We start from the raw sequence: 12,862 nt of genomic DNA on the forward strand, positions 1-12,862 counted from the left end.
TATGGTTTCACTTTTGTCCATGAAATAGTTTAACTTTTGTTAATGAATTAAGTTTGCTACTTTCATGTAGTACATTATATATAGTATATATATTAATGTTAAACTCGGCAAAACTTATTCATAGATCAGATGTACATTACTGCAGTCGGAGTTTTGGAACATGAACCCTCTACAGCGTCTCAAGGTTAGGCTGTAAATCGTATAGTGTCACTTTTGTCCATGAAATGTTTCAACTTTTGTTAATGAATTTAGTTTGCTACTTTCATGTAGTACAATACATATAGTATATATATTAATGTTAAACTCGGCAAAATATATTCTTAGATCAGATGTACATTACTGCAGTCCGAGTTTTGGAACATGAACCCCCTACAGCGTTTCAAGGTTAGGCTGTAAATCGTCTAGTTTCAATTTTGTCCATGAAATAGTTCAACTTTTGCTAATGACTTCAGTTTGCTTCTTTCATGTAGTAAATTATAAACAGTATATGCCTTTTAAGATTAACTTCATAGACGCATATATTTGAATCGTTAAACATTTTAGAACAAGCGGTATACGATGTTGAGTATGTCCATATCAGATGTCTGTTTGATGGTTTACTTAGATTGTTGTAACATTTTGTTTATTATCAGGAAATGGTCAAGTTTGACAAAGCGACACTTGCAGCGTTTCAAATGCTGTTCATAAGGTTTGATATTTTTTATTGCAGTAAAGACGCGTCTAGAAGTTGTTCAGTATTTACTAACCAAATAAACATGTTACATTCATCGTGGCTCGTATATGAAATCTAGAGTGCTCTTTTTACACCTGCACGTGCTTTTAAAGTTTATAAACGCATGTTATTTCAAACGTGTAAATGCGTGTATTTTCAAATGTGTAAATGCATATTCACAGAATATAAATCATGAAATTTGTTTATTAAATAGTATTTGACATCAAATATATTATTTCTTCCATACATGTGTTCAAATGATTTATATACTAATGACTTACTTTCAAGTTTTCAACATTCAAAGTTCTTCAAGATTCTTCAGAGGTCGAAACAGTTGCGGGGGAAGAGGATAAACACTATGCTGGGATAATTGACTTGTTGGTCGCACCAACAACAACACCAAACTCATTGTAACGATTTGTTCTCAGTAACTTCAAGTTTATCAGTTATACGTTACACTTTAATCGTTATACGGGGATTTGTAAAAACTAGTTTGTCGGTTATCAGATACCATACGTCCGTAAACCACAAGTTCATCTAATACATTCAACCTCAAGTCTTTCAGTAATATCCAGCCATAAGGCTATCGATTATCTGCAACAACACGTTTATCAGTAATATGTTACATAAAGAATGTCGGTTACCAGTAACAATATGTCCATCTGTTATCTGTAACAATAACTATGTGTAAACACATGTTTAGCGGTTATCCGTTGCCACGAGTTTATCCCTGTTCTATTACTATACATGTATCGTTTAGCCGTGACCGCACGTATATCGGTTATGGGTAAACGCAAGCAAATTTATTCTTGAATTGGACATTTGTTAACCCAGTGCATTTCTGCACGCAATTTGACTTTGTATATCTTATGTGTAGTAGGCAATATTAATAGGAAAAAACACCATACATAATAATTAAATATATTTATTCGACCATTAACACTTGTGTTTTCCGACATGTGTAAGAGCTATGCCTGGAACCAGTGATATATGTATGCGAAGGTTTGGACACAATAATTATGTTGAACATTAGATGTGAATAAACTTGAATGGTAACATTCGATTGAAAAAATGGAACAGAAAAGCTCCGGTGTGAGTGCCATTTTTTGTAAACAACATTACTGACAGGTTATTACATTTAGTTATAACTGACTGTGTAATTAAAGTAACAGTAATAATTATAAATCAATGTTAATATTGTTTTACATTTATTTATGTAATTGTGCATGAAACGCATGTAAATTTGAGTTTGTGCTTATGTTTTTATAAAGAAATTTCTATCAAATACATTTTAAAATTAACCATTTAAATCGAGTTTAACTTCCAGTTTCTTTTAATGAAACGGCCATACCCACTTTGTTTATATATTGACGATGGCAACTTCATTTATTAAAAAAAATCACCAACATCATATGCTTGTATTCCACCGAATTAAAAAAACAACAACAGTTGTGTTACACTAAAAAGAATTGGTGACGGTTTCATTACAATACAATGGTTAATTAATGGTTGTATTAAATCAACATAATATCCGGAAAAGTTGTTTGTTTCCAAAATATTAGCTGAAACGTTTATTTTTTAACCAAAATATATCAGTACTGGCTGTTTTTCCAAGATAAAATAATTAAAGGTTGTATTTCAACACAATAAATCCACAACGACTTTATGTTACCAAAATAATATCAGTGACGGTTGTATTACACACAAATAATGTTGTTACTATCAAACGAGAATTACAGGTTACTGCATGATAGTAATGTAATATATCAGGCGAGGCTTAGAACTAAAATTAATGGCAAGGCTTGCCGAGCCGTTGTTTTATTCCTGCCGAGCCTGATATTTTACACAAAGATCAGGCAGTAACGTGTTTTTCAGTTTATCATACCTCTACGTCACACAATTTACAAGCAATTGTTAAAAATAATCACTGCGACGCTGCATTTTGCGGGAATGGATATGATTTTTGGCGCTTGATTTGTTAATAATGTCGCCATGAGTACTTGCGCTTAATATGTGTAAAATATGTTGATGTTTTTGCTGTTTATGTTGCTTTTTGTGTATAAGATATATAACATCTTGGAATCTTATTGTTTGTTTTGTTGATTCTGATTCAATTTTACTTGAAATGACGGCTTTATATTTCGTTCCAAGCAATATGAACTACTTCCAAACATTGACTGATATAACTAGTTCCTGTTGAACAGATATAGAAAACAAATATCATGCCACGTTGTTTCAGACATATATCCACGTAGCGGTATGATGAAATATACTACAGTGACACATGAAACGTCTAGTAAGATATAGAACATATGCAATATTTGAGTGTTTAGCTTTATTATTTGTGAATATACTCTTTATAATTGCAAGGTTACTTCGTTTGTTATTTTTTTAAGATATCGTAGAGTTTATATTTTTTGAAACATTTTTTATGTAAATCCTATCGGGATCAGATAATTTAAGGAAGTGTTTCATCACGTTTGCAAAAGCACCTGTGCAAATGAAGCTACACGTTTTAGCTCTACATATGCATCCTGGGGAAGGCTTTATTTCTAGCTGAAAGTATGACTCAAGTTATCTTATCAATTGTAAACAAAATTCGACTCCTAACCCCCTATTAACGTGTATTGTAATTAAATGTACGTAGCTTGCATATATTTGTTTTTACATGCAATTCAACCTTACCACAGACAAACGATTCGGAAAATCGCACCGTTGAACGAAGAGAAAAAGGTAAATGACAACATGTTCCCTAATGTGGATGATGAAGTACTAAGTGGGATGTTCTTCAAACGATAGACTAAGCATTAATTCCTTTTGAAATTCGACTATTTTATTTAAAAAAGTTAAATTCGATTTTTTCTACTCTGACTGAAACACATTTTAATATTCGTCTTTGGATTGGCATTTGTCTATTTATTTATATTACTTTTCCAAGATATTTGCATTGTAAATTGTTAATCCGTATGTTCGTTACAATATTCACACATGATAATACTTTATATACATGTACAAGAAAATGTCAGGTCTGTTAATGTTCGTTCAAATAGTTGGCTAAATACAACCTAATTGCCGACTAGCGTTTTAACAATAACGATTATAATTTATTCTATAAACCGGTTTGTAGTAACACATATGTATTACTGGCTAAACGGGTTCTCTACCGGAAACATAATATATTTATTTGAAGTATTGGAAAGAAGTAAATTATAGTGCATCGGAAAGCCAATGTGAATATCAAAGTGTTAACTGCTCTGATACTAATATAACTTTGTTAGGATTGGTCATGAAGTCTTGTCTACGGCCATTCTTCGCAAACATCTGATTAAATACGGCAGTTGTCAATTACTTGCATAAATGTGTGCACTTAGTAGCGATCACAGGACAGGTATGCATTGGTAAACTGGCCGTGATAAGACTGAAATGCTACTGAAACGGCGAACAATCCAACTAAAAACAACTACACTGTTTCCGCTATGACAACTTGATATAACGTTGTATAACGAAATATGTATTTTTCCGTCTCAAGACAGAAACATTTTAAGCAATTGCAGAAATATAGTTAACCATTCGTTGTTATTGCTTAGATACTTATGCATACACATGAATGAAATGTTAGATACAGCTAATTATGTTCACGTGAAAGTCCATTTATCGGCAGCAATAAACAAACAACAATATGTATTCATCAAAACCAAACATTTGCGCGACTTCTTTTGAAACACAACATATAATGTCCGTGACTCATTTACATCGTATATGAGGTGTGATTCAACAAACGCAAACACGTATGCAAAGTGAACACTCGGTGCTTTTGTAATATATTGATTGTGTTTGTTTCCAAAAGATGAATTGAGTTATACTTTGAACTAGGGCACAGCAAATTCAAATTGTGTATATCCGTAACAGCTGACCTATTGTTTACAAATTTGTAAAATGCATTATATTTCAAGCGCATTCTCCAGTAAATAAGTATTTAGGTGCAAATCAAAAGCATTGCAGTTTCTTTTGTTTTTATCACTCATGACATTGTACGTGAAGACTCAGGGCGACATGTTCTGTCTAGAAATGCATAATGATAAACATTAAGTAAAACACATGCATACGCACTAACTGCCCCTTACTATATTTTTAATTTCCTGACTTAAAAGGAAAAAAAATGGTTATGAGTAAGTATGCAAAAAAGGACATTATTAAATGGATTGCGACTTTTTGCACTGAAGTTATCTTTCTTTTATGTTTGAACTGACATGATTTGAGTACATGACAGTACGTGGAATGTCTAAAGCATCAAGCGTGTTTATATGTATGTATGCACATGTATACTTATACAATACTGATTGTAATGCATAGTTTTATTTTATCAAGATTTAAAATATTTTATTCACATTAATCCATATATGTCCATTAACAGACAAACTATTAGTTTGTATTATTTTCGTTATTTAACATTTTCTATAGTTCCACATTTGTTCAGTGATTTATTAATTATAATTAATTCGTATGATAGCACTCATGATCGCAAGCACACTTGGTAGATCGATTCTAAATATAAGATAAGGTCTTGTTGCTGTTAATAATAGGGCGTTTTAGCAGAACTCGTTTCAATAAACATGTTGCCTATATGTTTATAAATATACACATTTTGTTTGCAATAAGATGATGAATATATACATTAACATCAACGAATTTTCATTCAACAGATCAATTATTTATTAACATATATTGATAAATCAACACAAAAATATATTTTCTTACTCATTTATCTACATTGGTTACGTAATATGGTATTTTACTAAGATCAGTCATTCCGTGTTCTCCATCGACTATGATTTTATACAAAAGCAATACGTTATGGTCATTAACGCGATGGTTATGTTACAAATACAATATGATGCATTTAAGAGGTCTTTTATGGGTTGTCACAAAGCTAGGACTGAAATTGACGCGTTTCAATTTTTATGTCCTGTTTTCAAGGAAGAAGAAATTGAAAGCGAAATGTTTTGTCCCGGACAATGGCACAGATGTTTCTGTCACTTGATCTCAATTCAGACATTGCTGCAAACCATGACGATGCGGAGGTAGCAGTGAACCTATCTCACTATTGTAACTCAGTGGTATAAGTATCACTGCACATATGTCTCATATGAATTATTGTTTTAAAACAATGGGGTTGTGTGGGTTTTTTGACATGCCTTAAGATCATTTTAAACCCCTACGCTTTGCAGAGATGTTACATTGTGATGACATCAGTTATAATAATTGTCTTTTGTTATGTTTTTGTGTCGACTGTTGTATTTCCTTTTGTGTAAAATTAATTGTTCATTTATCTTTAAGAAAGCAATTCGGATTGTGCCGAGATGTAAACATGGTTATGTAGATGGGGTTTCATTATCCATTTGAATGCTTTCCGATCGAACACAACTGCTCCGTTTGATCTGCGTCTGAATACAAAACATGTACTTAGTCAGGTTATATAACAATAAATATTTACATAATTTTATATGCATGTCATTTTCTCAAATCTTTATGTTTAAATTACATTCGAAACAATTGTGTCAGTATTTGCTTTGCAGCTTAGGTTTTACAGAAATTGATTGTATGTTATTGTAGATTAACACAAAATCTCACAAATATATGACATTGCATGAACGATTAAGGAAAGATACAGATTTAATCTTCATCTTCGTTTTTTACATACTCAAATGATCATCTACTGTTTAATATCATTATATTAGGTTATGTAACTGTTAACGGAACTTATCAAATTCTTTGCATATTATGTTAAATACTTAAGTCACAAACGAAGTCAAAAGATGTATGTTTGGCTACAAAAACGAGCGTTTGAACATCATACAATGTGCTTGCCAAAGCCCTGTCACTTCTCTAAGATAGTATTAACTTTCTTTGCATATTCAATTTATTGTCTATTGCAAGTGTACAAAACGTGTCTGTTGAGTATTCGGGTGACAGTTATCCAAGCGCATTCGTAACATAGTATGATCTCTAGTTGATTCTATACTAACATCAAGACACTAAACTGATTGTTTCTGTTCTTGTGTAATTAATGGAGCGCTTTAAAATGTATGTACATGTAGTTGTAATGTATTCACATGTATGAACATATGTATGAGACAAGTATATGCAAAATCTTTGACAACGATTTTGAATTATTTAGCTTTACAACTACCAAACGATTACCGTCATTGAAGACAATTTGACCATCACTTGTTAAGCATCAGTCACCTCGGCAATACTGCAACACGTCTGCAAATCCGAAGACGATGATCACTATTTGTGCACATGTCAAACTGAACTTGCATGCATGGCGTTTCTCGTCCCGGAAACGGCAGACCATATTTAGCAGAGAGGTGATGAAGCAGAATAAGAATAAATTTAATTCTACCCACTTATGTGCGCAAACTATATTATTTCTAAGATTAACATACAAATGAAGCTTATTATCCTACATTTGTATCGACACGACGTTTGTTAAATAATTTTTCCTTTACAAAATGTAAATAAAACTTACTTAATTTCTATTCGATTTGATATTAATTTCCTCATCACTGATATTCGATTATCTAAATATTATAAAAGTCACTGCCTACCGACAATAATTCAATTCGCACTGAAATGGCATCAGTTGTTTTGAAATAGTTGTTATTCGGAACTCACCAGTCTGGGTTATTCCGATATCTGAGCACGCGCGGTAGGTACAAACAAAAGCTGACTAGCATATTTTCAAAGAGAGTAACTCAATAATTTCTATCATCACTGTATAGTATACACCACTTTTTCTGCCCAAACGTTCGTTAAATTTGATAAACATACCAGGATTCAATCATTTTTCTTTAGATAAACTAATCTCGATCGTGTTTAATTTGTAAGAATACTATGTAACACGATAGAATGCTGCAGGTACATGTAAACAGCTTTGGTCACGTAACTAGGCCATTGCACATACTGTGCGTAGGCGTGGGCATACGGTTTTAATGGTAGTTTGTCAACGAAACTACCAAGACATTGACTCCATCGTATATATATTATACTATTCAAATATATTTAAAATCATATAGGCAAGTACCAAACAACAAAAACCTTACTATCCTCAGTCCATTTGTATAACTAGAACTAATATATCGTTCCATATCAGTTTGATATTTATATGTCTATTAATATAGCTCTATTGTGATGTTTTTCTTTAATCTAATCTTAAAAGTAAAGACAATTATTCGCTTAAGACTAAGACCTTTAGATTAGAAGGCACATCACTAACGAGCTTTATTACTGTATTACTGTTATTTGATATATCTATAAAGCATGTCGTAAACAACAAGAACATAAATAATGTTTTTCAGAAGAAATATTGCATATGTCAAGCGGTTTGTAAAGGCTCCTTCATTACCATCCAGCTGACAAAGTCTGTTTTTCATGTCTTTTAAGGTTGTTAGATACTGGACCCATTCGTATAGGCGGCTGTACATCTGAACGGTGTATTTAAACTTTAATCCTGTATTAAACGTCTGACATACATGTATATCAGTGTTAGATTTGTTATATGTAATTATTAATAATAAAAATAGTAATAGTAAGAACAACAAACTACTTGAATTGTGACATTTCCTAAAAGAAACACTACTATCGTTTAAATACGTATTATCCACTACTGAATGGAAAGCAAATCGGATATAGACGTTACTGGTCATTGCTGTATTAATGACAATGTTTGTGCCTCCCGCGCGCGCTCAGAAATCGGAAAAAACCGAAGCGCGCGAGTTCCGAATTTAATCTATTACCACAGGCATGTAACACATAATACTTGTGTGAAAAATTTATGTTAATATGTTGTTGTTCGGGAGCGCCTGGTGCGGATAGAATGTATACTTTACCGTGCGTTATGAACGAAACGTAGTGTTCTTATTGGTTTAGCCTAGATTCATACCACGCTGACTCGCATTTATAACCAATGTGATAACTAGTCATGAACTATGCTGTGTATAATTTCTTACAAACTGAATAGATTATCGAAACTTAATTGTTAAAATATATTTCTTGAAGTTGTCAATGAGCATACTCCATGGTTACTTATCTGAACGTTTCAATATACACTAGTTTTATTTAGAACTGTCCACAGAAGCGGAAATAGCACTTTATAGCCACATTTGCACCGGGTTAGTATCACATGCTTTTTAATCCATTGTATTTTATAAAGATATCAACGTGGTAAAGAACACAATACTTACATACAATTGAGTGTTAAATTGATATTCACTATGTTACCTGGCGTTACGGAAGGATATATAATGATTTAATTCTTTAACATTCAACTTGACTTTAAATTTGTTTAAAATTTATTTTTCAATAGCGACTTCATAAAACCAATCTTATCAGTACTATAAGGTTACAATATACCAAAAGATCTCCTACACAAATTCAATGTAAAAGCAATAACTTCAACAAAAAATAAAGTCAAACTTTTGCGCATAGAGACCCCCATAACCATACCTTTTCTTAAAGAGCATTCCAAGCCGCAATGATTTAGACAATAAAAAAGGGGGGTCATGCGTTTTGCAAGAAAGAACTCGATGCGAATCAGCGGTCACTGTTTTACAGCCATCAATTTACCGGGTTCGTACCAGTGGATGAGGGTTTCCCGCCATCTGTCAAAGTCTCATGTAGTCTTTAACCTTCAAGCAAATGACTGAATTTCTGTTAAACATCAATGTTTTCCCTACCACATGCACAAAGAAACATTCTAAAATAAAGTCATGGCAAGTGCCCACACAGAAAATTGTGTCTTCTTATAAATGATGTTCAGGTTTTTAAAGAGTATAGCATTGCACTCCCAAAAGATTTAGTATATTGTAACCTAAGGGAAAAATATGTTCTGAATAAAATGTGTTTTTCTTGCATATTATTATCTTCCTATTCATATTGCACCAATATATTAAGTTTGGCTGGATTATCTGTCCATTTGGCCATTTTAGATCACATTTTCACATGCGGGTGTTTTTGGTCCGAAGAAGGCGATTTAAGGCCTGTTAAAGCTTAAACGTCCCTTTAAGATTTAAAGCTGTTGTGTTCAATATCTGCAACAAAATACCAAAACAAACCATATGGACAGGCACGTGGGGCTTATGCGGGGTCGGGAAAGAATGAACTTGTTAGATATTTTCACTCCAAGCAATTTTGATAATGTCTTTTTTGTGTGTGTGTTTTTTTAAATACCCCCAAAAATGTCAATTTCAAAGCAAAAAAATCCAATTTCATCCAAGACAAACAACCAATAAGCAATAATGAGAGACCAAAGATACTTTGAAGTGTAGAAATCAATAAGCTTCCTATAACTTGTTGTTTCACACTAATAAAAGTGTGAAATCTTGAAAGCGCCTTGTTGCTCGGAGCCCATTTATTTACCATTCGCCAATGATATATTCTAGCATAAAATGCCATGGGTGCCTTTAAACTGCAGCAGATGGTCAATATGCACTGACAGCTGTCATTCAGAGGTTCAAGAGAATACAAAATTTCATATTTTGGGCACAAAATAAGTACTTTTGACTATTTTTATGGTGGCAATCTGGTCAAAATGGGCGTTTATAACTGAGCGAAAGACAAAAATGCTCATTTTGGGGGTTTAGACTGAAAGGAAAGGTTAAAATGAACAAGATACATATATGTTGGAGAGCATTATAAGCTTAGAAATGAAGTTCTATGAAGTAACAGGGGCAGAAAGGCAGCTCAGATCAATGCAGGCTTCCTGAAAGAGGTTTCTAGTACATCTTCTGGGGACACAGCTTCCCGCAGAATTCTCAACACAACAAATATCATTGATCCATGTCACCTTTGTATGCAAAGACAAGCAAATAAGGTCAATACTTCCCTTAAATCACTGAATGAGAGAAGCATGTACCAAATAAAAAACTAAACTGGTTGCTGAAAGTGCCAAATTTTGTCAAGAAAGATCCCTCTTAGGTAAAATATGAAGGGGACACTTGCTACAACAATCCTATGTTTAAGTCGGACGCCACATCCTTTCAAGCTGGGACCATGACTGTAAGCATATTGTGAGAAAACAATACCAAACACAAGCTAATTGTAGGGTTACAAGTAGCATATCAACTCAGATGCACTGCATACATGCTTAGGAACAAGGATAAATCTGTTAAGTGCCAACTTCTGCTGCCAACAAAGCACAAGCTTTACGTGTCAGGACGCGGAACTATCCATACAAACTGCACGGGGAATTGCATGACGGCAAGGGTTTGAGTGACCACAAACCTGATTATGACAGTATTTAACATCTTAAGCATCATAAATATGCTTATTTGCTTGTGTACATGATAATAATTTAGTATTATTCCTGTTTTGCCATCAACAACCCTTATCCAGTGGCCCTCGGCTTAGTCGCAGACATTCCTCTACCTGAAAGTCAAAATTCCCAATAAAAAATAGATAAAAAATGGCAAAAAACATGCTTTTAAGTATTTTTAGTGTATTTCTATGAATAATATGAAGTAATAAACCATTGTTATGTTCATGATTGTACTAAAAATGAAGGCCGCCTCAATAAAGTGTCTGCTGCACTGTCCAAACTGTAAAAATGTCCGCCATTCCATGTCGGTGAAATGGGGCTCTGTTTGAATGTTCATGCTTTATGCACAAGCTATTGTTGCGTTACTGGATCACGGAGTCCCTGGCGTTGAATTCTGACTTCATGCAGCACACTAACGCTACACGGTCAACCAATATGCCTTTGAATTCAAGTCGGAAAGCAATTTAGCCCTTATTTGGATATATCAGGGTGAAAGTTAACTTGAAAAACAACTATTCCAGGTCAAATTATCTGAATTCATGCATTTAAGGCACTTATTTTCTTCTCTTTTGTTACTTGCAGATGATATTTCATTTTTACCTAAAGCTAGTTTAGGTTACAATATACCAAAATATTTCCTACACAAATTCAATGTAAAAGCAATAACTTCAACAAAAAATAAAGTCAAACTTTTGCGCATAGAGACCCCCATAACCATACCTTTTCTTAAAGAGCATTCCAAGCCGCAATGATTTAGACAATAAAAAAGGGGGGTCATGCGTTTTGCAAGAAAGAACTCGATGCGAATCAGCGGTCACTGTTTTACAGCCATCAATTTACCGGGTTCGTACCAGTGGATGAGGGTTTCCCGCCATCTGTCAAAGTCTCATGTAGTCTTTAACCTTCAAGCAAATGACTGAATTTCTGTTAAACATCAATGTTTTCCCTACCACATGCACAAAGAAACATTCTAAAATAAAGTCATGGCAAGTGCCCACACAGAAAATTGTGTCTTCTTATAAATGATGTTCAGGTTTTTAAAGAGTATAGCATTGCACTCCCAAAAGATTTAGTATATTGTAACCTATAATGTTAATGCTTTGACCATGTTCTTCGATAGAAAGACAAATTATAGTAGGAGACACAGTGATAACGTCATACACACATTACTTGCAACAAAACACAGTATAACGTAAGTTGTTGGATATCTGCGGTGAATAATATATGGTTTAAAAGTCGTATGTTTAATTCCTCGATTTACAATTAAAATAAAATATTGTACTATCATATTTGCAATTAATCAGACATGAACCATATGAAGTAATTACAATTATTCTATATAACCTCATTGAGAGCATGGGGGGGGGGTCAGTCCTAAGAATATTGCTTAGCGCGGTGCCGGAAACACCTTTCATGAAGTGTATTAAATGATAAAACTTATCATATGAAATGCATTGACAGTCATAACAAAGTCATAGCAATATTATATACTTTGTAATGAAAGATTGTGGATGGAAAACTGACGATGACCTGTAAAGCTCCTTCAATCCATATCATTTTTTAAACTCCACCCTTTTTTGAGTTCATCATCCTCATGTGCAGCGTTCTATGTTTGCTTAGTCCCGCCCATACTTAAAACTAATTTTTCTTATGCGTGGAATGTCGTTTACGTCGTTAAAATCTAAACTCACTTAGCTATTCATATTTTACTCAGAGCCTTTATATAGAATAAGTATACGGTATAACGTATCATTTAAGTATATACAAAATGTAAAATATGAGTGAAATGAGCATTCATCTATAGAAAAAATTAATACAAATACAAATTTGGA

The 12,862-nt window shown here is 33.3% G+C and overlaps 1 protein-coding gene across 1 annotated transcript in view; it reads right to left on the reverse strand.

Annotated features, from left to right (window-relative positions):
• The window catches only part of LOC127861646 (RING finger and CHY zinc finger domain-containing protein 1-like), a 473,873-nt gene that overhangs the window by 348,401 nt on the left and 112,610 nt on the right, over nucleotides 1-12,862 (reverse strand). The gene's annotated exons all lie outside the window — the stretch shown is intronic.

This window comes from Dreissena polymorpha, chromosome 16, assembly GCF_020536995.1.
Source record: "Dreissena polymorpha isolate Duluth1 chromosome 16, UMN_Dpol_1.0, whole genome shotgun sequence".
Taxonomy (NCBI): Eukaryota; Metazoa; Mollusca; class Bivalvia; order Myida; family Dreissenidae; genus Dreissena; species Dreissena polymorpha.